Genomic DNA, 18,037 nt, shown 5'->3' on the forward strand with positions numbered 1-18,037 from the left:
AACATGCGGCGTGGCGTCAATGGAAACAGCAATTACTACGAGGATTAACAGGAAACGAAACCAGAACTTAACCAGTCGATCCAACCGCGTCCACAGAAAATCATAATGCTTAAATACCAAAAATAATCTAATCACGTAATTAGTGACAGCTGATAGTTATCGTGACGTCATGCCAGGAAAGGCAATCCAACCACTCCTGACAGCTCTGAGTGATTTTGGATCCTTTGTTTCTCCCCCAAGTAATGAGGACATGTTCTTTTTAAGATAGCTCTCCATCTAAGTCCTACTATAGGTCCAGTCTTGGTAAAAGGTGCATGATGACAACTGATCTATCTGAAATCCAGAATTTGATCTGGATTTCAGATAGATCACCCATGAAATGTCGAAAAAGGTGCGGGGTATGATGCTCACAGCACCTGGTATTCCCAAGCGGTCTCCCAATCAGGTACTAACCAGGCCGTACCATGCTTGGCTTCCGAGATCGAACGAGATCGGGCCTTTTCAGGGTGGTATGGCCGTGAGCGGTACTGCTCTTGCAGATGGACACCCATGAAATGTCGAAAAAGATGCGGGGTATGATGCTCACAGGACCTGGTATTCCCAAGCGGTCTCCCAATCAGGTACTAACCAGGCCGAACCATGCTTGGCTTACGAGATCGGACGAGATCGGGCCTTTTCAGGGTGGTATGGCCGTGAGCGGTACTGCTTTTGCAGATGGACACCCATGAAATGTCGAAAAAGATGCGGGGTATGATGCTCACAGCACCTGGTATTCCCAAGCGGTCTCCCAATCAGGTACTAACCAGGCTGAACCATGCTTGGCTTCCGAGATCGGGCGAGATCGGGCCTTTTCAGGGTGGTATGGCCGTGAGCGGTACTGCTCTCGCAGATGGACACCCATGAAATGTCGAAAAAGATGCGGGGTAAGATGCTCACAGCACCTGGTATTCCCAAGCGGTCTCCCAATCAGGTACTAACCAGGCCGAACCATGCTTGGCTGCCGAGATCGGACGAGATCGGGCGAGATCGGGCAAGATCGGGCCTTATCAGGGTGGTGTGGCCGTGAGCGATACTGCACTTGCAGATGGACACCCATGAAATGTCGAAAAAGATGCGGGGTATGATGCTCACAGCACCTGGTATTCCCAAGCGGTCTCCCAATCAGGTACTAAACAGGCTGAACCATGCTTGGCTTCCGATATCGGACGAGATCAGGCCTTTTCAGGGTGGTATGGCCGTGAGTAGTACTGCTCATGCAGATGGACACCCATGAAATGTCGAAAAAGTTCCGGGGTATGATGCTCACAGCACCTGGTATTCCCAAGCGGTCTCCCAATCAGGTACTAACCAGGCCGAACCACGCTTGGCTTCCAAGATCAGAAGAGATCGGGCCTTTACAGGGTGGTATGGCCGTAAGCGGTACTTCTCTTGCAGATGGACACCCATGAAATGTCGAAAAATATGCGGGGTATGATGCTCACAGCACCTGGTATTCCCAAGCGGTCACCCAATCAGGTACTAACCAGGCCGAACCATGATTGGCTTCCGAGATCAGACGAGATCGGGCCTTTTCAGGGTGGTATGGCCATGAGCGGTACTGCTCTTGCAGATGGACACCCATGAAATGTCGAAAAAGATGCGAGGTATGATGCTCACAGCACCTGGTATTCCCAAGCGGTCTCCCAATCAGGTACTAAACAGGCCGAACCATGCTTGGCTGCCGAGATCGGACGAAATCGGGCGAGATCGGGCCTTATCAGGGTGGTATGGCCGTGAGCGGTACTGCACTAGCAGATGGACACCCATGAAATGTCGAAAAAGATGCGGGGTATGATGCTCACAGCACCTGGTATTCCCAAGCGGTCTCCCAATCAGGTACTAACCAGGCCGAACCATGCTTGGCTGCCGAGATCGGACGAGATCGGGCGGGATCGGGCCTTATCAGGGTGGTATGGCCGTGAGCGGTACTGCTCTTGCAGATGGACATCCATGAAATGTCGAAAAAGATGCGGGGTATGATGCTCACAGTACCTGGTATTCCCAAGCAGTCTCCCAATCCGGTACTAAACAGGCCGAACCATGCTTGGCTTCCGAGATCGGACGAGATCGGGCCTTTTCAGGGTGGTATGGCCGTGAGCGGTACTGCACTAGCAGATGGACACCCATGAAATGTCGAAAAAGATGCGGGGTATGATGCTCACAGCACCTGGTATTCCGAAGCGGTCTCCCAATCAGGTACTAAACAGGCCGAACCATGCTTGGCTGCCGAGATCGGACGAGATCGGGCCTTTTCAGGGTGGTATGGCCGTGAGCGGTACTGCACTAGCAGATGGACACCCATGAAATGTCGAAAAAGATGCGGGGTATGATGCTCACATCACCTGGTATTTCCAAGCGGTCTCCCAATCAGGTACTAACCAGGCCGAATCATGCTTGGCTGCCGAGATCGGGCGAGATCGGGCCTTTTCAGGGTGGTATGGCCGTGAGCGGTACTGCACTAGCAGATGGACACCCATGAAATGTCGAAAAAGATGCGGGGTATGATGCTCACAGCACCTGGTATTCCCAAGCGGTCTCCCAATCAGGTACTAACCAGGCCGAACCATGCTTGGCTTCCGAGATCGGACGAGATCGGGCCTTTTCAGGGTGGTATGGCCGTGAGCGGTACTGCTATTGCAGATGGACACCCATGAAATGTCGAAAAAGATGCGGGGTATGATGCTCACAGCACCTGGTATTCCCAAGCGGTCTCCCAATCAGGTACTAACCAGGCCGAACCATGCTTGGCTTCCGAGATCGGACGAGGTCGGGCCTTTTCAGGGTGGTATGGCCATGGCAGGTACTGCTCTTGCAGATGGACACCCATGAAATGTCGAAAAAGATGCGGGGTATGACGCTCACAGCACCTGGTAGTCCCAAGCGGTCTCCCAATCAGGTACTAACCAGGCCGAACAATGCTTGGCTGCCGAGATCGGACGAGATCGGACGAGATCGGGCCTTATCAGGGTGGTATGGCCGTGAGCGGTATTGCTCTTGCAGATGGACACCCATGAAAAGTCGAAAAAGATGCGGGGTATGATGCTCACAGCACCTGGTATTCCCAAGCGGTCTCCCAATCAGGTACTAACCAGGCCGAACCATGCTTGGCTGCCGAGATCGGACGAGATCGGACGAGATCGGGCCTTTTCAGGGCGGTATGGCCGTGAGCGGTACTGCACTAACAGATGGACACCCATGAAATGTCGAAAAAGATGCGGGGTATGATGCTCACAGCACCTGGTATTCCCAAGCGGTCTCCCAATCAGGTACCAAACAGGCCGAACCATGCTAGGCTTCCGAGATCGGACGAGATCGGGCCTTTTCAGGGTGGTATGGCCGTGAGCGGTACTGCACTAGCAGATGGACACCCATGAAATGTCGAAAAAGATGCGGGGTATGATGCTCACAGCACCTGGTATTCCCAAGCGGTCTCCCAATCAGGTACTAACCAGGCCGAAACATGCTTGGCTTCCGAGATCTGGCGAGATCGGGCCTTTTCAGGGTGGTATGGCTGTGAGCGGTACTGCACTAGCAGATGGACACCCATGAAATGTCGAAAAAGATGCGGGGTATGATGCTCACAGCACCTGGTATTCCCAAGCGGTCTCCCAATCAGGTACTAAACAGGCCGAACCATGCTTGGCTTCCTAGATCGGACGAGATCGGACGAGATCGGGCCTTTTCAGGGTGGTATGGCCGTGAGCGGTACTGCACTAGCAGATGGACACCCATGAAATGTCGAAAAAGATGCGGGGTATGATGCTCACAGCACCTGGTATTCCCAAGTGGTCTCCCAATCAGGTACTAACCAGGCCGAACCATGCTTGGCTTCCGAGATCGGACGAGATCAGGCCTTTTCAGGGTGGTATGGCCGTGAGCGATACTGCACTAGCAGATGGACACCCATGAAATGTCGAAAAAGATGCGGGGTATGATGCTCACAGCACCTGGTATTCCAAAGCGGTCTCCCAATCAGGTACTAAACAGGCCGAACCATGCTTGGCTGCCGAGTTCGGACGAGATCGGGCCTTTTCAGGGTGGTATGGCCATGAGCGGTACTGCACTAGCAGATGGACACCCATGAAATGTCGAAAAAGATGCGGGGTATGATGCTCACAGCACCTGGTATTCCGAAGCGGTCTCCCAATCAGGTACTAAACAGGCCGAACCATGCTTGGCTGCCGAGATCGGACGAGATCGGGCCTTTTCAGGGTGGTATGGCCATGAGCGGTACTGCACTAGCAGATGGACACCCATGAAATGTCGAAAAAGATGCGGGGTATGATGCTCACATTACCTGGTATTCCCAAGCGGTCTCACAACCAGGTACTAACCAGGCCGACACATGCTGGGCTGCCGAGATCGGACGAGATCGGGCCTTTTCAGGGTGGTATGGCCGTGAGCGGTACTGCTCTTGCGGATGGACACCCATGAAATGTCGAAAAAGATGCGGGGTATGATGCTCACAGCACCTGGTATTCCCAAGCGGTCTCCCAATCAGGTACTAACCAGGCCAAACCATGCTTGGCTTCCGGGATCAAAAGAGATCGGGCCTTTTCAGGGTGGTATGGCCGTGAGCAGTACTGCTCTTGCAGATGGACACCCATGAAATGTCGAAAAAGATGCGGGGCAAGATGCTCACAGCACCTGGTATTCCCAAGCGGTCTCCCAATCAGGTACTAAACAGGCCGAACGATGCTTGGCTTCCGAGATCGGACGAGATCGGGCCTTTTCAGGGTGGTATGGCCGTGAGCGGTTCTGCTCTTGCAGATGGACACCCATGAAATGTCGAAAAAGATGCGGGTTATGATGCTCACAGCACCTGGTATTCCCAAGCGGTCTCCCAATCAGGTACTAACCAGGCCGAACAATGCTTGGCTGCCGAGATCAGATGAGATCGGGCCTTTTCAGGGTGGTATGGCCGTGAGCGGTACTGCTCTTGCAGATGGACACCCATGAAATGTCGAAAAAGATGCGGGGCATGGTTCTCACAGCACCTGGTATTCCCAAGCGGTCTCCCAATCAGGTACTAAACAGGCCGAACCATGCTTGGCTTCCGAGATCGGACGAGATCAGGCCTTTTCAGGGTGGTATGGCCGTGAGCAGTACTGCTCTTGCAGATGGACACCCATGAAATGTCGAAAAAGATGCGGGGCATGATGCTCACAGCACCTGGTATTCCCAAGCGGTCTCCCAATCAGGTGCTAACCAGGCCGACACATGCTGGGCTGCCGAGATCGGACGAGATCGGGCCTTTTCAGGGTGGTATGGCCGTGAGCGGTACTGCTCTTGCAGATGGACACCCATGAAATGTCGAAAAAGATGCGGGGTATGATGCTCACAGCACCTGGTATTCCCAAGCGGTCTCCCAATCAGGTACTAACCAGGCCAAACCATGCTTGGCTTCCGGGATCGAAAGAGATCGGGCCTTTTCAGGGTGGTATGGCCGTGAGCGGTACTGCTCTTGCAGATGGACACCCATGAAATGTCGAAAAAGATGCGGGGTATGATGCTCACAGCACCTGGTATTCCCAAGCAGTCTCCCAATCAGGTACTAAACAGGCCGAACCTTGCTTGGCTTCCGAGATCGGACGAGATCGGGCCTTTTCAGGGTGGTATGGCCGTGAGCGGTACTGCTCTTGCAGATGGACACCCATGAAATGTCGAAAAAGATGCGGGGCAAGATGCTCACAGCGGCTGGTATTCCCAAGCGGTCTCCCAATCAGGTACTAACCAGGCCGAACCATGCTTGGCTTCCGAGATCGGACGAGATAGGGCCTTTTCAGGGTGGTATGGCCGTGAGCGGTACTCTTACTGCAGATGGACACCCATGAAATGTCGAAAAAGATGCGGGGTATGATGCTCACAGCACCTGGTATTCCCAAGCGGTCTCCCAATCAGGTACTAATCAGGCCGAACGATGCTTGGCTTCCGAGATCGGACGAGATCGGGCCTTTTCAGGGTGGTATGGCCGTGAGCGGTACTCCTCTTGCAGATGGACACCCATGAAATGTCGAAAAAGATGCGGGGCATGGTTCTCACAGCACCTGGTATTCCCAAGCGGTCTCCCAATCAGGTACTAACCAGGCCGAACCATGCTTGGCTTCCGAGATCGGACGAGATCAGACGAGATCGGGCCTTTTCAGGGTGGTATGGCCGTGAGCGGTACTGCTCTTGCAGATGGACACCCATGAAATGTCGAAAAAGACGCGGGGTATGATGCTCACAGCACCTAGTATTCCCAAGCGGTCTCCCAATCAGGTACTACCCAGGCCAAACCATGCTTGGCTTCCGTGATCGGACGAGATCGGGCCTTATCAGGGTGGTATAGCCGTGAGCGGTACTGCTTTTGCAGATGGACACCCATGAAATGTCGAAAAAGATGCGGGGTATGATGCTCACAGCACCTGGTATTCCCAAGCGGTCTCCCAATCAGGTACTAACCAGGCCGAACCATGCTTGGCTTCCGAGATCGGGCCTTATCAGGGTGGTATGGCCGTGAGCGGTACTGCTCTTGCAGATGGACACCCATGAAATGTCGAAAAAGATGCGGGGTATGATGCTCACAGCACCTGGTATTCCCAAGCGGTCTCCCAATCAGGTACTAACCAGGCCGAACCATGCTTGGCTTCCGAGATCGGGCGAGTTCGGGCCTTATCAGGGTGGTATGGCCGTGAGCGGTACTGCCCTTCCAGATGGACACCCATGAAATGTCGAAAAAGATGCGGGGCATGATGCTCACAGCACCTGGTATTCCCAAGCGGTCTCCCAATCAGGTACTAACCAGGCCGAACCATGCTTGGCTTCCGAGATCGGACGAGATCGGGCCTTTTCAGGGTGGTATGGCCGTGAGCGGTACTGCACTTGCAGATGGACACCCATGAAATGTCGAAAAAGATGCGGGGTATGATGCTCACAGCACCTGGTATTCCCAAGCGGTCTCCCAATCAGGTACTAAACAGGGCGAACTATGCTTGGCTTCCGAGATCGGGCGAGATCAGGCCTTTTCAGGGTGGTATGGCCGTGAGCGGTACTGCTCTTGCAGATGGACACCCATGAAATGTCGAAAAAGATGCGGGGTATGATGCTCACAGCACCTGGTATTCCCAAGCGGTCTCCCAATCAGGTACTAAACAGGCCGAACAATGCTTGGCTTCCGAGATCGGACGAGATCGGGCCTTTTCAGGGTGGTATATCCGTGAGCGGTACCGCAATTGCAGATGGACACCCATGAAATGTCGAAAAAGATGCGGGGTATGATGCTCACAGCACCTGGTATTCCCAAGCGGTCTCCCAATCAGGTACTAACCAGGCCGAACCATGCTTGGCTGCCGAGATCGGACGAGATCGGACGAGATCGGGCCTTTTCAGGGTGGTATGGCCACGAGCGGTACTGCTCTTGCAGATGGACACCCATGAAATGTCGAAAAAGATGCAGGGTATGATGCTCACAGCACCTGGTATTCCCAAGCGGTCTCCCAATCAGGTACTAACCAGGCCGAACCATGCTTGGCTTCTGAAATCGGACGAGATCCGGCCTTTTCAGGGTGGTATGGCCGTGAGCGCTACTGCTCTTGCAGATGGACACCCATGAAATGTCGAAAAAGATGCGGGGTGTGATGCTCACAGCACCTGGTATTCCCAAGCGGTCTCCCAATCAGGTACTAACCAGGCCGAACCATGCTTGGCTTCCAAGATCGGACGAGATCGGACGAGATCGGGCCTTTTCAGGGTGGTATGGCCGTGAGCGGTACTGCACTAGCAGATGGACACCCATGAAATGTCGAAAAAGATGCGGGGTATGATGCTCACAGCACCTGGTATTCCCAAGCGGTCTCCCAATCAGGTACTAACCAGGCCGAACCATGCTTGGCTTCCAAGATCGGACGAGATCGGACGAGATCGGGCCTTTTCAGGGTGGTATGGCCGTGAGCGGTACTGCTCTTGCAGATGGACACCCATGAAATGTCGAAAAAGATGCGGGGTATGATGCTCACAGCACCTGGTATTCCCAAGCGGTTTCCCAATCAGGTACTAAACAGGCCGGACCATGCTTGGCTTCCGAGATCGGACGAGATCGGGCCTTTTCAGGGTGGTATGGCCACGAGCGGTACTGCTCTTGCAGATGGACACCCATGAAATGTCGAAAAAGATGCGGGGTATGATGCTCACAGCACCTGGTATTCCCAAGCGGTCTCCCAATCAGGTACTAACCAGGCCGAACCATGCTTGGCTTCTGAAATCGGACGAGATCCGGCCTTTTCAGGGTGGTATAGACGTGAGCGGTACTGCTCTTGCAGATGGACACCCATGAAATGTCGAAAAAGATGCGGGGTATGATGCTCACAGCACCTGGTATTCCCAAGCGGTTTCCCAATCAGGTACTAAACAGGCCGGACCATGCTTGGCTTCCGAGATCGGACGAGATCGGGCGAGATCGGCCTTATCAAGGTGGTATGGCCGTGAGCGGTACTGCTCTTGCAGATGGACACCCATGAAATGTCGAAAAAGATGCGGGGTATGATGCTCACAGCACCTGGTATTCCCAAGCGGTCTCCCAATCAGGTACTAGACAGGCCGAACCATGCTTGGCTTCCGAGATCGGGCGAGATCGGGCCTTTTCAGGGTGGTATGGCCGTGAGCGGTACTGTTCTTGCAGATGGACACCCATGAAATGTCGAAAAAGATGCGGGGCATGGTTCTCACAGCACCTGGTATTCCCAAGTGGTCTCCCAATCAGGTACTAACCAGGCCGAACCATGCTTGGCTTCCGAGATCGGATGAGATCGGACGAGATCGGGCCTTTTCAGGGTGGTATGGCCGTGAGCGGTACTGCTCTTGCAGATGGACACCCATGAAATGTCGAAAAAGATGCGGGGTATGATGCTCACAGCACCTGGTATTCCCAAGCGGTCTCCCAATCAGGTACTAAACAGGCCGAACTATGCTTGGCTTCCGAGATCGGACGAGATCGGGCCTTCTCAGGGTGGTATGGCCGTGAGCGGTACTGCTCTTGCAGATGGACACCCATGAAATGTCGAAAAAGATGCGGGGCATGGTTCTCACAGACCCTGGTATTCCTAAGCGGTCTCCCAATCAGGTACTAACCAGGCCGAACCATGCTTGGCTTCTGAGGTTGGACGAGATCGGGCCTTATCAGGGTGGTATGGCTGTGAGCAGAACTGTTCTTGCAGATGGACACCCATGAAATGTCGAAAAAGATGCGGGGCATGGTTCTCACAGCACCTGGTATTCCCAAGCGGTCTCCCAATCAGGTACTAACCAGGCCGAACCATGCTTGGCTTCCAAGATCGGACGAGATCGGACGAGATCGGGCCTTTTCAGGGTGGTATGGCCGGGAGCGGTACTGCTCTTGCAGATGGACACCCATGAAATGTCGAAAAAGATGCAGGGTATGATGCTCACAGCACCTGGTATTCCCAAGCGGTCTCCCAATCAGGTACTAACCAGGCCGAACAATGCTTGGCTGCCGAGATCGGACGAGATCGGGCCTTTTCAGGGTGGTATGGCCGTGAGCGGTACTGCTCTTGCAGATGGACACCCATGAAATGTCGAAAAAGATGCGGGGTATGATGCTCACAGCACCTGGTATTCCCAAGCAGTCTCCCAATCAGGCACTAACCAGGCCGAACCATGCTTGGCTTCCAAGATCGGACGAGATCGGACGAGATCGGGCCTTTTCAGGGTGGTATGGCCGTGAGCGGTACTGCTCTTGCAGATGGACACCCATGAAATGTCGAAAAAGATGCAGGGTATGATGCTCACAGCACCTGGTATTCCCAAGCGGTCTCCCAATCAGGTACTAACCAGGCCGAACAATGCTTGGCTGCCGAGATCGGACGAGATCGGGCCTTTTCAGGGTGGTATGGCCGTGAGTGGTACTGCTCTTGCAGATGGACACCCATGAAATGTCGAAAAAGATGCGGGGTATGATGCTCACAGCACCTGGTATTCCCAAGCGGTCTCCCAATCAGGTACTAACCAGGCCGAACCATGCTTGGCTGCCGAGATCGGACGAGATCGGACGAGATCGGGCCTTTTCAGGGTGGTATGGCCACGAGCGGTACTGCTCTTGCAGATGGACACCCATGAAATGTCGAAAAAGATGCAGGGTATGATGCTCACAGCACCTGGTATTCCCAAGCGGTCTCCCAATCAGGTACTAACCAGGCCGAACCATGCTTGGCTTCTGAAATCGGACGAGATCCGGCCTTTTCAGGGTGGTATGGCCGTGAGCGCTACTGCTCTTGCAGATGGACACCCATGAAATGTCGAAAAAGATGCGGGGTGTGATGCTCACAGCACCTGGTATTCCCAAGCGGTCTCCCAATCAGGTACTAACCAGGCCGAACCATGCTTGGCTTCCAAGATCGGACGAGATCGGACGAGATCGGGCCTTTTCAGGGTGGTATGGCCGTGAGCGGTACTGCACTAGCAGATGGACACCCATGAAATGTCGAAAAAGATGCGGGGTATGATGCTCACAGCACCTGGTATTCCCAAGCGGTCTCCCAATCAGGTACTAACCAGGCCGAACCATGCTTGGCTTCCAAGATCGGACGAGATCGGACGAGATCGGGCCTTTTCAGGGTGGTATGGCCGTGAGCGGTACTGCTCTTGCAGATGGACACCCATGAAATGTCGAAAAAGATGCGGGGTATGATGCTCACAGCACCTGGTATTCCCAAGCGGTTTCCCAATCAGGTACTAAACAGGCCGGACCATGCTTGGCTTCCGAGATCGGACGAGATCGGGCCTTTTCAGGGTGGTATGGCCACGAGCGGTACTGCTCTTGCAGATGGACACCCATGAAATGTCGAAAAAGATGCGGGGTATGATGCTCACAGCACCTGGTATTCCCAAGCGGTCTCCCAATCAGGTACTAACCAGGCCGAACCATGCTTGGCTTCTGAAATCGGACGAGATCCGGCCTTTTCAGGGTGGTATAGACGTGAGCGGTACTGCTCTTGCAGATGGACACCCATGAAATGTCGAAAAAGATGCGGGGTATGATGCTCACAGCACCTGGTATTCCCAAGCGGTTTCCCAATCAGGTACTAAACAGGCCGGACCATGCTTGGCTTCCGAGATCGGACGAGATCGGGCGAGATCGGCCTTATCAAGGTGGTATGGCCGTGAGCGGTACTGCTCTTGCAGATGGACACCCATGAAATGTCGAAAAAGATGCGGGGTATGATGCTCACAGCACCTGGTATTCCCAAGCGGTCTCCCAATCAGGTACTAGACAGGCCGAACCATGCTTGGCTTCCGAGATCGGGCGAGATCGGGCCTTTTCAGGGTGGTATGGCCGTGAGCGGTACTGTTCTTGCAGATGGACACCCATGAAATGTCGAAAAAGATGCGGGGCATGGTTCTCACAGCACCTGGTATTCCCAAGTGGTCTCCCAATCAGGTACTAACCAGGCCGAACCATGCTTGGCTTCCGAGATCGGATGAGATCGGACGAGATCGGGCCTTTTCAGGGTGGTATGGCCGTGAGCGGTACTGCTCTTGCAGATGGACACCCATGAAATGTCGAAAAAGATGCGGGGTATGATGCTCACAGCACCTGGTATTCCCAAGCGGTCTCCCAATCAGGTACTAAACAGGCCGGACTATGCTTGGCTTCCGAGATCGGACGAGATCGGGCCTTCTCAGGGTGGTATGGCCGTGAGCGGTACTGCTCTTGCAGATGGACACCCATGAAATGTCGAAAAAGATGCGGGGCATGGTTCTCACAGACCCTGGTATTCCCAAGCGGTCTCCCAATCAGGTACTAACCAGGCCGAACCATGCTTGGCTTCCAAGATCGGACGAGATCGGACGAGATCGGGCCTTTTCAGGGTGGTATGGCCGGGAGCGGTACTGCTCTTGCAGATGGACACCCATGAAATGTCGAAAAAGATGCAGGGTATGATGCTCACAGCACCTGGTATTCCCAAGCGGTCTCCCAATCAGGTACTAACCAGGCCGAACAATGCTTGGCTGCCGAGATCGGACGAGATCGGGCCTTTTCAGGGTGGTATGGCCGTGAGCGGTACTGCTCTTGCAGATGGACACCCATGAAATGTCGAAAAAGATGCGGGGTATGATGCTCACAGCACCTGGTATTCCCAAGCAGTCTCCCAATCAGGCACTAACCAGGCCGAACCATGCTTGGCTTCCAAGATCGGACGAGATCGGACGAGATCGGGCCTTTTCAGGGTGGTATGGCCGTGAGCGGTACTGCTCTTGCAGATGGACACCCATGAAATGTCGAAAAAGATGCAGGGTATGATGCTCACAGCACCTGGTATTCCCAAGCGGTCTCCCAATCAGGTACTAACCAGGCCGAACAATGCTTGGCTGCCGAGATCGGACGAGATCGGGCCTTTTCAGGGTGGTATGGCCGTGAGTGGTACTGCTCTTGCAGATGGACACCCATGAAATGTCGAAAAAGATGCGGGGTATGATGCTCACAGCACCTGGTATTCCAAAGCGGTCTCCCAATCAGGCACTAACCAGGCCATACCATGCTTGGCTTCCGTGATCGGACGGAGCGGGCCTTTTCAGGGTGGCATGGCCGTGAGCAGTACTGCTCTTGCAGATGGACACCCATGAAATGTCGAAAAAGATGCGGGGTATGATGCTCACAGCACCTGGTATTCCCAAGCGGTCTCCCAATCAGGTACTAACCAGGCCGAACAATGCTTGGCTGCCGAGATCGGACGAGATCGGACGAGATCGGGCCTTATCAGGGTGGTATGGCCGTGAGCGGTACTGCTCTTGCAGATGGACACCCATGAAATGTCGAAAAAGATGCGGGGTATGATGCTCACAGCACCTGGAATTCCCAAGCGGTCTCCCAATCAGGTACTAACCAGGCCGAACCATGCTTGGCTGCCGAGATCAGACGAGATCGGACGAGATCGGGCCTTATCAGGGTGGTATGGCCGTGAGCGGTACTGCTCTTGCAGATGGACACCCATGAAATGTCGAAAAAGATGCGGGGTATGATGCTCACAGCACCTGGTATTCCAAAGCGGTCTCCCAATCAGGTACTAACCAGGCCGAACCATGCTTGGCTTCCGAGGTCGGACGAGATCGGGCCTTTTCAGGGTGGTATGGCCGTGAGCGGTCCTGGTCTTGCAGATGGACACCCATGAAATGTCGAAAAAGATGCGGGGTATGACGCTCACAGCACCTGGTATTCCCAAGCGGTCTCCCAATCAGGTACTAACCAGGCCGAACCATGCTTGGCTTCCGAGATCGGACGAGATCGGGCCTTTTCAGGGTGGTATGGCCGTGAGCGGTACTGCTTTTGCAGATGGACACCCATGAAATGTCGAAAAAGATGCGGGGTATGATGCTCACAGCACCTGGTATTCCCAAGCGGTCTCCCAATCAGGTACTAACCAGGCCGAACCATGCTTGGCTTCCGAGATCGGACGAGGTCGGGCCTTTTCAGGGTGGTATGGCCATGGCAGGTACTGCTCTTGCAGATGGACACCCATGAAATGTCGAAAAAGATGCGGGGTATGATGCTCACAGCACCTGGTATTCCCAAGCGGTCTCCCAATCAGGTACTAACCAGGCCGAACCATGCTTGGCTGCCGAGATCGGACGAGATCGGACGAGGTCGGGCCTTTTCAGGGTGGTATGGCCATGGCAGGTACTGCTCTTGCAGATGGACACCCATGAAATGTCGAAAAAGATGCGGGGTATGATGCTCACAGCACCTGGTATTCCCAAGCGGTCTCCCAATCAGGTACTAACCAGGCCGAACCATGCTTGGCTGACGAGATCGGACGAGATCGGACGAGATCGGGCCTTATCAGGGTGGTATGGCCGTGAGCGGTATTGCTCTTGCAGATGGACACCCATGAAATGTCGAAAAAGATGCGGGGTATGATGCTCACAGCACCTGGTATTCCCAAGCGGTCTCCCAATCAGGTAATAACCAGGCCGAACCATGCTTGGCTGCCGAGATCGGACGAGATCGGACGAGATCGGGCCTTTTCAGGGTGGTATGGCCGTGAGCGGTACTGCACTAGCAGATGGACACCCATGAAATGTCGAAAAAGATGCGGGGTATGATGCTCACAGCACCTGGTATTCCCAAGCGGTCTCCCAATCAGGTACTAAACAGGCCGAACCATGCTAGGCTTCCGAGATCGGACGAGATCGGGCCTTTTCAGGGTGGTATGGCCGTGAGCGGTACTGCACTAGCAGATGGACACCCATGAAATGTCGAAAAAGATGCGGGGTATGATGCTCACAGCACCTGGTATTCCCAAGCGGTCTCCCAATCAGGTACTATACAGGCCGAACAATGCTTGGCTTCCGAGATCGGACGAGATCGGGCATTTTCAGGGTGGTATGGCCGTGAGCGGTGCTGCTCTTGCAGATGGACACCCATGAAATGTCGAAAAAGATGCGGGGTATGATGCTCACAGCACCTGGTATTCCCAAGCGGTCTCCCAATCAGGTACTAACCAGGCTGAACCATGCTTGGCTTCCGAGATCGGGCGAGATCGGGCCTTTTCAGGGTGGTATGGCCGTGAGCGGTACTGCTCTCGCAGATGGACACCCATGAAATGTCGAAAAAGATGCGGGGTAAGATGCTCACAGCACCTGGTATTCCCAAGCGGTCTCCCAATCAGGTACTAACCAGGCCGAACCATGCTTGGCTGCTGAGATCAGACGAGATCGGGCGAGATCGGGCAAGATCGGGCCTTATCAGGGTGGTATGGCCGTGAGCGATACTGCACTTGCAGATGGACACCCATGAAATGTCGAAAAAGATGCGGGGTATGATGCTCACAGCACCTGGTATTCCCAAGCGGTCTCCCAATCAGGTACTAAACAGGCTGAACCATGCTTGGCTTCCGATATCGGACGAGATCAGGCCTTTTCAGGGTGGTATGGCCGTGAGTAGTACTGCTCATGCAGATGGACACCCATGAAATGTCGAAAAAGTTCCGGGGTATGATGCTCACAGCACCTGGTATTCCCAAGCGGTCTCCCAATCAGGTACTAACCAGGGCGAACCATGCTTGGCTTCCAAGATCAGAAGAGATCGGGCCTTTACAGGGTGGTATGGCCGTAAGCGGTACTTCTCTTGCAGATGGACACCCATGAAATGTCGAAAAATATGCGGGGTATGATGCTCACAGCACCTGGTATTCCCAAGCGGTCACCCAATCAGGTACTAACCAGGCCGAACCATGATTGGCTTCCGAGATCAGACGAGATCGGGCCTTTTCAGGGTGGTATGGCCATGAGCGGTACTGCCCTTGCAGATGGACACCCATGAAATGTCGAAAAAGATGCGAGGTATGATGCTCACAGCACCTGGTATTCCCAAGCGGTCTCCCAATCAGGTACTAAACAGGCCGAACCATGCTTGGCTGCCGAGATCGGACGAAATCGGGCGAGATCGGGCCTTATCAGGGTGGTATGGCCGTGAGCGGTACTGCACTAGCAGATGGACACCCATGAAATGTCGAAAAAGATGCGGGGTATGATGCTCACAGCACCTGGTATTCCCAAGCGGTCTCCCAATCAGGTACTAACCAGGCCGAACCATGCTTGGCTGCCGAGATCGGACGAGATCGGGCGGGATCGGGCCTTATCAGGGTGGTATGGCCGTGAGCGGTACTGCTCTTGCAGATGGACATCCATGAAATGTCGAAAAAGATGCGGGGTATGATGCTCACAGCACCTGGTATTCCCAAGCAGTCTCCCAATCCGGTACTAAACAGGCCGAACCATGCTTGGCTTCCGAGATCGGACGAGATCGGGCCTTTTCAGGGTGGTATGGCCGTGAGCGGTACTGCACTAGCAGATGGACACCCATGAAATGTCGAAAAAGATGCGGGGTATGATGCTCACAGCACCTGGTATTCCGAAGCGGTCTCCCAATCAGGTACTAAACAGGCCGAACCATGCTTGGCTGCCGAGATCGGACGAGATCGGGCCTTTTCAGGGTGGTATGGCCGTGAGCGGTACTGCACTAGCAGATGGACACCCATGAAATGTCGAAAAAGATGCGGGGTATGATGCTCACATCACCTGGTATTTCCAAGCGGTCTCCCAATCAGGTACTAACCAGGCCGAACCATGCTTGGCTTCCGAGATCGGACGAGATCGGGCCTTTTCAGGGTGGTATGGCCGTGAGCGGTACTGCACTAGCAGATGGACACCCATGAAATGTCGAAAAAGATGCGGGGTTTGATGCTCACAGCACCTGGTATTCCCAAGCGGTCTCCCAATCAGGTACTAACCAGGCCGAATCATGCTTGGCTGCCGAGATCGGGCGAGATCGGGCCTTTTCAGGGTGGTATGGCCGTGAGCGATACTGCACTTGCAGATGGACACCCATGAAATGTCGAAAAAGATGCGGGGTATGATGCTCACAGCACCTGGTATTCCCAAGCGGTCTCCCAATCAGGTACTAACCAGGCCGAACCATGCTTGGCTTCCGAGATCGGACGAGATCGGGCCTATTCAGGGTGGTATGGCCGTGAGCGGTACTGCTTTTGCAGATGGACACCCATGAAATGTCGAAAAAGATGCGGGGTATGATGCTCACAGCACCTGGTATTCCCAAGCGGTCTCCCAATCAGGTACTAACCAGGCCGAACCATGCTTGGCTGCCGAGATCGGACGAGATCGGACGAGATCGGGCCTTATCAGGGTGGTATGGCCGTGAGCGGTATTGCTCTTGCAGATGGACACCCATGAAATGTCGAAAAAGATGCGGGGTATGATGCTCACAGCACCTGGTATTCCCAAGCGGTCTCCCAATCAGGTACTAACCAGGCCGAACCATGCTTGGCTGCCGAGATCGGACGAGATCGGACGAGATCGGGCCTTTTCAGGGTGGTATGGCCGTGAGCGGTACTGCACTAGCAGATGGACACCCATGAAATGTCGAAAAAGATGCGGGGTATGATGCTCACAGCACCTGGTATTCCCAAGCGGTCTCCCAATCAGGTACTAAACAGGCCGAACCATGCTAGGCTTCCGAGATCGGACGAGATCGGGCCTTTTCAGGGTGGTATGGCCGTGAGCGGTACTGCACTAGCAGATGGACACCCATGAAATGTCGAAAAAGATGCGGGGTATGATGCTCACAGCACCTGGTATTCCCAAGCGGTCTCCCAATCAGGTACTATACAGGCCGAACAATGCTTGGCTTCCGAGATCGGACGAGATCGGGCATTTTCAGGGTGGTATGGCCGTGAGCGGTGCTGCTCTTGCAGATGGACACCCATGAAATGTCGAAAAAGATGCGGGGTATGATGCTCACAGCACCTGGTATTCCCAAGCGGTCTCCCAATCAGGTACTAACCAGGCTGAACCATGCTTGGCTTCCGAGATCGGGCGAGATCGGGCCTTTTCAGGGTGGTATGGCCGTGAACGGTACTGCTCTCGCAGATGGACACCCATGAAATGTCGAAAAAGATGCGGGGTAAGATGCTCACAGCACCTGGTATTCCCAAGCGGTCTCCCAATCAGGTACTAACCAGGCCGAACCATGCTTGGCTGCTGAGATCAGACGAGATCGGGCGAGATCGGGCAAGATCGGGCCTTATCAGGGTGGTATGGCCGTGAGCGATACTGCACTTGCAGATGGACACCCATGAAATGTCGAAAAAGATGCGGGGTATGATGCTCACAGCACCTGGTATTCCCAAGCGGTCTCCCAATCAGGTACTAAACAGGCTGAACCATGCTTGGCTTCCGATATCGGACGAGATCAGGCCTTTTCAGGGTGGTATGGCCGTGAGTAGTACTGCTCATGCAGATGGACACCCATGAAATGTCGAAAAAGTTCCGGGGTATGATGCTCACAGCACCTGGTATTCCCAAGCGGTCTCCCAATCAGGTACTAACCAGGCCGAACCATGCTTGGCTTCCAAGATCAGAAGAGATCGGGCCTTTACAGGGTGGTATGGCCGTAAGCGGTACTTCTCTTGCAGATGGACACCCA

The 18,037-nt window shown here is 54.1% G+C and overlaps 94 pseudogenes; all 94 read right to left on the reverse strand.

The window, feature by feature from the left end:
• Window positions 1-404: 404 nt before the first annotated feature.
• LOC144183648 (5S ribosomal RNA) lies at window positions 405-523 on the reverse strand (annotated as a pseudogene).
• Window positions 524-579: 56 nt separating this feature from the next.
• Window positions 580-698, reverse strand: LOC144182282 (5S ribosomal RNA; annotated as a pseudogene).
• A 56-nt stretch (window positions 699-754) lies between these two features.
• On the reverse strand, window positions 755-873 carry LOC144191716 (5S ribosomal RNA; annotated as a pseudogene).
• Window positions 874-929: 56 nt separating this feature from the next.
• LOC144186595 (5S ribosomal RNA) lies at window positions 930-1,068 on the reverse strand (annotated as a pseudogene).
• A 56-nt stretch (window positions 1,069-1,124) lies between these two features.
• Window positions 1,125-1,243, reverse strand: LOC144186205 (5S ribosomal RNA; annotated as a pseudogene).
• Window positions 1,244-1,299: 56 nt separating this feature from the next.
• LOC144181951 (5S ribosomal RNA) lies at window positions 1,300-1,418 on the reverse strand (annotated as a pseudogene).
• A 56-nt stretch (window positions 1,419-1,474) lies between these two features.
• LOC144189136 (5S ribosomal RNA) lies at window positions 1,475-1,593 on the reverse strand (annotated as a pseudogene).
• Window positions 1,594-1,649: 56 nt separating this feature from the next.
• LOC144185566 (5S ribosomal RNA) lies at window positions 1,650-1,778 on the reverse strand (annotated as a pseudogene).
• Window positions 1,779-1,834: 56 nt separating this feature from the next.
• On the reverse strand, window positions 1,835-1,963 carry LOC144182600 (5S ribosomal RNA; annotated as a pseudogene).
• Window positions 1,964-2,019: 56 nt separating this feature from the next.
• On the reverse strand, window positions 2,020-2,138 carry LOC144191274 (5S ribosomal RNA; annotated as a pseudogene).
• Window positions 2,139-2,194: 56 nt separating this feature from the next.
• On the reverse strand, window positions 2,195-2,313 carry LOC144190843 (5S ribosomal RNA; annotated as a pseudogene).
• A 56-nt stretch (window positions 2,314-2,369) lies between these two features.
• On the reverse strand, window positions 2,370-2,488 carry LOC144186541 (5S ribosomal RNA; annotated as a pseudogene).
• A 56-nt stretch (window positions 2,489-2,544) lies between these two features.
• On the reverse strand, window positions 2,545-2,663 carry LOC144189979 (5S ribosomal RNA; annotated as a pseudogene).
• A 56-nt stretch (window positions 2,664-2,719) lies between these two features.
• On the reverse strand, window positions 2,720-2,838 carry LOC144185415 (5S ribosomal RNA; annotated as a pseudogene).
• Window positions 2,839-3,079: 241 nt separating this feature from the next.
• On the reverse strand, window positions 3,080-3,208 carry LOC144183138 (5S ribosomal RNA; annotated as a pseudogene).
• A 56-nt stretch (window positions 3,209-3,264) lies between these two features.
• On the reverse strand, window positions 3,265-3,383 carry LOC144182416 (5S ribosomal RNA; annotated as a pseudogene).
• A 56-nt stretch (window positions 3,384-3,439) lies between these two features.
• On the reverse strand, window positions 3,440-3,558 carry LOC144181859 (5S ribosomal RNA; annotated as a pseudogene).
• A 56-nt stretch (window positions 3,559-3,614) lies between these two features.
• On the reverse strand, window positions 3,615-3,743 carry LOC144186600 (5S ribosomal RNA; annotated as a pseudogene).
• A 56-nt stretch (window positions 3,744-3,799) lies between these two features.
• Window positions 3,800-3,918, reverse strand: LOC144187371 (5S ribosomal RNA; annotated as a pseudogene).
• Window positions 3,919-3,974: 56 nt separating this feature from the next.
• On the reverse strand, window positions 3,975-4,093 carry LOC144190915 (5S ribosomal RNA; annotated as a pseudogene).
• Window positions 4,094-4,149: 56 nt separating this feature from the next.
• On the reverse strand, window positions 4,150-4,268 carry LOC144191821 (5S ribosomal RNA; annotated as a pseudogene).
• Window positions 4,269-4,499: 231 nt separating this feature from the next.
• LOC144191121 (5S ribosomal RNA) lies at window positions 4,500-4,618 on the reverse strand (annotated as a pseudogene).
• Window positions 4,619-4,674: 56 nt separating this feature from the next.
• On the reverse strand, window positions 4,675-4,793 carry LOC144190695 (5S ribosomal RNA; annotated as a pseudogene).
• Window positions 4,794-4,849: 56 nt separating this feature from the next.
• Window positions 4,850-4,968, reverse strand: LOC144189684 (5S ribosomal RNA; annotated as a pseudogene).
• A 56-nt stretch (window positions 4,969-5,024) lies between these two features.
• On the reverse strand, window positions 5,025-5,143 carry LOC144191650 (5S ribosomal RNA; annotated as a pseudogene).
• A 56-nt stretch (window positions 5,144-5,199) lies between these two features.
• On the reverse strand, window positions 5,200-5,318 carry LOC144186942 (5S ribosomal RNA; annotated as a pseudogene).
• Window positions 5,319-5,374: 56 nt separating this feature from the next.
• Window positions 5,375-5,493, reverse strand: LOC144190603 (5S ribosomal RNA; annotated as a pseudogene).
• Window positions 5,494-5,549: 56 nt separating this feature from the next.
• On the reverse strand, window positions 5,550-5,668 carry LOC144189575 (5S ribosomal RNA; annotated as a pseudogene).
• A 56-nt stretch (window positions 5,669-5,724) lies between these two features.
• On the reverse strand, window positions 5,725-5,843 carry LOC144185468 (5S ribosomal RNA; annotated as a pseudogene).
• Window positions 5,844-5,899: 56 nt separating this feature from the next.
• LOC144189742 (5S ribosomal RNA) lies at window positions 5,900-6,018 on the reverse strand (annotated as a pseudogene).
• Window positions 6,019-6,074: 56 nt separating this feature from the next.
• Window positions 6,075-6,203, reverse strand: LOC144184501 (5S ribosomal RNA; annotated as a pseudogene).
• Window positions 6,204-6,259: 56 nt separating this feature from the next.
• On the reverse strand, window positions 6,260-6,378 carry LOC144182264 (5S ribosomal RNA; annotated as a pseudogene).
• A 56-nt stretch (window positions 6,379-6,434) lies between these two features.
• Window positions 6,435-6,543, reverse strand: LOC144186512 (5S ribosomal RNA; annotated as a pseudogene).
• Window positions 6,544-6,599: 56 nt separating this feature from the next.
• Window positions 6,600-6,718, reverse strand: LOC144191470 (5S ribosomal RNA; annotated as a pseudogene).
• A 56-nt stretch (window positions 6,719-6,774) lies between these two features.
• On the reverse strand, window positions 6,775-6,893 carry LOC144189990 (5S ribosomal RNA; annotated as a pseudogene).
• Window positions 6,894-6,949: 56 nt separating this feature from the next.
• LOC144186326 (5S ribosomal RNA) lies at window positions 6,950-7,068 on the reverse strand (annotated as a pseudogene).
• A 56-nt stretch (window positions 7,069-7,124) lies between these two features.
• On the reverse strand, window positions 7,125-7,243 carry LOC144184245 (5S ribosomal RNA; annotated as a pseudogene).
• A 56-nt stretch (window positions 7,244-7,299) lies between these two features.
• Window positions 7,300-7,428, reverse strand: LOC144185003 (5S ribosomal RNA; annotated as a pseudogene).
• A 56-nt stretch (window positions 7,429-7,484) lies between these two features.
• On the reverse strand, window positions 7,485-7,603 carry LOC144191393 (5S ribosomal RNA; annotated as a pseudogene).
• Window positions 7,604-7,659: 56 nt separating this feature from the next.
• Window positions 7,660-7,788, reverse strand: LOC144184131 (5S ribosomal RNA; annotated as a pseudogene).
• Window positions 7,789-7,844: 56 nt separating this feature from the next.
• LOC144184132 (5S ribosomal RNA) lies at window positions 7,845-7,973 on the reverse strand (annotated as a pseudogene).
• Window positions 7,974-8,029: 56 nt separating this feature from the next.
• LOC144191756 (5S ribosomal RNA) lies at window positions 8,030-8,148 on the reverse strand (annotated as a pseudogene).
• A 56-nt stretch (window positions 8,149-8,204) lies between these two features.
• On the reverse strand, window positions 8,205-8,323 carry LOC144184895 (5S ribosomal RNA; annotated as a pseudogene).
• Window positions 8,324-8,379: 56 nt separating this feature from the next.
• On the reverse strand, window positions 8,380-8,507 carry LOC144184195 (5S ribosomal RNA; annotated as a pseudogene).
• Window positions 8,508-8,563: 56 nt separating this feature from the next.
• LOC144190726 (5S ribosomal RNA) lies at window positions 8,564-8,682 on the reverse strand (annotated as a pseudogene).
• A 56-nt stretch (window positions 8,683-8,738) lies between these two features.
• Window positions 8,739-8,867, reverse strand: LOC144183567 (5S ribosomal RNA; annotated as a pseudogene).
• A 56-nt stretch (window positions 8,868-8,923) lies between these two features.
• On the reverse strand, window positions 8,924-9,042 carry LOC144191641 (5S ribosomal RNA; annotated as a pseudogene).
• Window positions 9,043-9,273: 231 nt separating this feature from the next.
• Window positions 9,274-9,402, reverse strand: LOC144187196 (5S ribosomal RNA; annotated as a pseudogene).
• A 56-nt stretch (window positions 9,403-9,458) lies between these two features.
• Window positions 9,459-9,577, reverse strand: LOC144190035 (5S ribosomal RNA; annotated as a pseudogene).
• Window positions 9,578-9,633: 56 nt separating this feature from the next.
• LOC144187036 (5S ribosomal RNA) lies at window positions 9,634-9,762 on the reverse strand (annotated as a pseudogene).
• Window positions 9,763-9,818: 56 nt separating this feature from the next.
• On the reverse strand, window positions 9,819-9,937 carry LOC144191750 (5S ribosomal RNA; annotated as a pseudogene).
• A 56-nt stretch (window positions 9,938-9,993) lies between these two features.
• LOC144185004 (5S ribosomal RNA) lies at window positions 9,994-10,122 on the reverse strand (annotated as a pseudogene).
• A 56-nt stretch (window positions 10,123-10,178) lies between these two features.
• On the reverse strand, window positions 10,179-10,297 carry LOC144191394 (5S ribosomal RNA; annotated as a pseudogene).
• Window positions 10,298-10,353: 56 nt separating this feature from the next.
• Window positions 10,354-10,482, reverse strand: LOC144184133 (5S ribosomal RNA; annotated as a pseudogene).
• Window positions 10,483-10,538: 56 nt separating this feature from the next.
• On the reverse strand, window positions 10,539-10,667 carry LOC144184135 (5S ribosomal RNA; annotated as a pseudogene).
• A 56-nt stretch (window positions 10,668-10,723) lies between these two features.
• Window positions 10,724-10,842, reverse strand: LOC144191757 (5S ribosomal RNA; annotated as a pseudogene).
• Window positions 10,843-10,898: 56 nt separating this feature from the next.
• On the reverse strand, window positions 10,899-11,017 carry LOC144184896 (5S ribosomal RNA; annotated as a pseudogene).
• A 56-nt stretch (window positions 11,018-11,073) lies between these two features.
• LOC144184196 (5S ribosomal RNA) lies at window positions 11,074-11,201 on the reverse strand (annotated as a pseudogene).
• A 56-nt stretch (window positions 11,202-11,257) lies between these two features.
• On the reverse strand, window positions 11,258-11,376 carry LOC144190728 (5S ribosomal RNA; annotated as a pseudogene).
• Window positions 11,377-11,432: 56 nt separating this feature from the next.
• LOC144183568 (5S ribosomal RNA) lies at window positions 11,433-11,561 on the reverse strand (annotated as a pseudogene).
• Window positions 11,562-11,617: 56 nt separating this feature from the next.
• Window positions 11,618-11,736, reverse strand: LOC144181985 (5S ribosomal RNA; annotated as a pseudogene).
• A 241-nt stretch (window positions 11,737-11,977) lies between these two features.
• Window positions 11,978-12,096, reverse strand: LOC144190037 (5S ribosomal RNA; annotated as a pseudogene).
• Window positions 12,097-12,152: 56 nt separating this feature from the next.
• On the reverse strand, window positions 12,153-12,281 carry LOC144187037 (5S ribosomal RNA; annotated as a pseudogene).
• A 56-nt stretch (window positions 12,282-12,337) lies between these two features.
• Window positions 12,338-12,456, reverse strand: LOC144191751 (5S ribosomal RNA; annotated as a pseudogene).
• Window positions 12,457-12,512: 56 nt separating this feature from the next.
• Window positions 12,513-12,630, reverse strand: LOC144187224 (5S ribosomal RNA; annotated as a pseudogene).
• Window positions 12,631-12,686: 56 nt separating this feature from the next.
• On the reverse strand, window positions 12,687-12,815 carry LOC144186084 (5S ribosomal RNA; annotated as a pseudogene).
• A 56-nt stretch (window positions 12,816-12,871) lies between these two features.
• LOC144184288 (5S ribosomal RNA) lies at window positions 12,872-13,000 on the reverse strand (annotated as a pseudogene).
• Window positions 13,001-13,056: 56 nt separating this feature from the next.
• On the reverse strand, window positions 13,057-13,175 carry LOC144189040 (5S ribosomal RNA; annotated as a pseudogene).
• A 56-nt stretch (window positions 13,176-13,231) lies between these two features.
• On the reverse strand, window positions 13,232-13,350 carry LOC144182451 (5S ribosomal RNA; annotated as a pseudogene).
• Window positions 13,351-13,406: 56 nt separating this feature from the next.
• Window positions 13,407-13,525, reverse strand: LOC144185416 (5S ribosomal RNA; annotated as a pseudogene).
• Window positions 13,526-13,766: 241 nt separating this feature from the next.
• LOC144186351 (5S ribosomal RNA) lies at window positions 13,767-13,895 on the reverse strand (annotated as a pseudogene).
• A 56-nt stretch (window positions 13,896-13,951) lies between these two features.
• LOC144185620 (5S ribosomal RNA) lies at window positions 13,952-14,080 on the reverse strand (annotated as a pseudogene).
• A 56-nt stretch (window positions 14,081-14,136) lies between these two features.
• LOC144190991 (5S ribosomal RNA) lies at window positions 14,137-14,255 on the reverse strand (annotated as a pseudogene).
• A 56-nt stretch (window positions 14,256-14,311) lies between these two features.
• On the reverse strand, window positions 14,312-14,430 carry LOC144188610 (5S ribosomal RNA; annotated as a pseudogene).
• A 56-nt stretch (window positions 14,431-14,486) lies between these two features.
• On the reverse strand, window positions 14,487-14,605 carry LOC144191717 (5S ribosomal RNA; annotated as a pseudogene).
• A 56-nt stretch (window positions 14,606-14,661) lies between these two features.
• Window positions 14,662-14,800, reverse strand: LOC144187070 (5S ribosomal RNA; annotated as a pseudogene).
• Window positions 14,801-14,856: 56 nt separating this feature from the next.
• On the reverse strand, window positions 14,857-14,975 carry LOC144186207 (5S ribosomal RNA; annotated as a pseudogene).
• A 56-nt stretch (window positions 14,976-15,031) lies between these two features.
• LOC144184147 (5S ribosomal RNA) lies at window positions 15,032-15,150 on the reverse strand (annotated as a pseudogene).
• A 56-nt stretch (window positions 15,151-15,206) lies between these two features.
• Window positions 15,207-15,325, reverse strand: LOC144189137 (5S ribosomal RNA; annotated as a pseudogene).
• A 56-nt stretch (window positions 15,326-15,381) lies between these two features.
• Window positions 15,382-15,510, reverse strand: LOC144185567 (5S ribosomal RNA; annotated as a pseudogene).
• A 56-nt stretch (window positions 15,511-15,566) lies between these two features.
• Window positions 15,567-15,695, reverse strand: LOC144182601 (5S ribosomal RNA; annotated as a pseudogene).
• Window positions 15,696-15,751: 56 nt separating this feature from the next.
• On the reverse strand, window positions 15,752-15,870 carry LOC144189549 (5S ribosomal RNA; annotated as a pseudogene).
• Window positions 15,871-15,926: 56 nt separating this feature from the next.
• On the reverse strand, window positions 15,927-16,045 carry LOC144190844 (5S ribosomal RNA; annotated as a pseudogene).
• A 56-nt stretch (window positions 16,046-16,101) lies between these two features.
• Window positions 16,102-16,220, reverse strand: LOC144191571 (5S ribosomal RNA; annotated as a pseudogene).
• A 56-nt stretch (window positions 16,221-16,276) lies between these two features.
• LOC144182022 (5S ribosomal RNA) lies at window positions 16,277-16,395 on the reverse strand (annotated as a pseudogene).
• Window positions 16,396-16,451: 56 nt separating this feature from the next.
• LOC144182487 (5S ribosomal RNA) lies at window positions 16,452-16,570 on the reverse strand (annotated as a pseudogene).
• A 56-nt stretch (window positions 16,571-16,626) lies between these two features.
• On the reverse strand, window positions 16,627-16,755 carry LOC144183911 (5S ribosomal RNA; annotated as a pseudogene).
• A 56-nt stretch (window positions 16,756-16,811) lies between these two features.
• LOC144182899 (5S ribosomal RNA) lies at window positions 16,812-16,940 on the reverse strand (annotated as a pseudogene).
• Window positions 16,941-16,996: 56 nt separating this feature from the next.
• Window positions 16,997-17,115, reverse strand: LOC144190992 (5S ribosomal RNA; annotated as a pseudogene).
• Window positions 17,116-17,171: 56 nt separating this feature from the next.
• LOC144188611 (5S ribosomal RNA) lies at window positions 17,172-17,290 on the reverse strand (annotated as a pseudogene).
• Window positions 17,291-17,346: 56 nt separating this feature from the next.
• Window positions 17,347-17,465, reverse strand: LOC144182357 (5S ribosomal RNA; annotated as a pseudogene).
• A 56-nt stretch (window positions 17,466-17,521) lies between these two features.
• LOC144187071 (5S ribosomal RNA) lies at window positions 17,522-17,660 on the reverse strand (annotated as a pseudogene).
• Window positions 17,661-17,716: 56 nt separating this feature from the next.
• Window positions 17,717-17,835, reverse strand: LOC144186209 (5S ribosomal RNA; annotated as a pseudogene).
• Window positions 17,836-17,891: 56 nt separating this feature from the next.
• Window positions 17,892-18,010, reverse strand: LOC144191413 (5S ribosomal RNA; annotated as a pseudogene).
• Window positions 18,011-18,037: the final 27 nt, after the last annotated feature.

This window comes from Stigmatopora nigra, unplaced genomic scaffold (genome assembly GCF_051989575.1).
Source record: "Stigmatopora nigra isolate UIUO_SnigA unplaced genomic scaffold, RoL_Snig_1.1 HiC_scaffold_24, whole genome shotgun sequence".
Lineage (NCBI taxonomy): Eukaryota > Metazoa > Chordata > Actinopteri > Syngnathiformes > Syngnathidae > Stigmatopora > Stigmatopora nigra.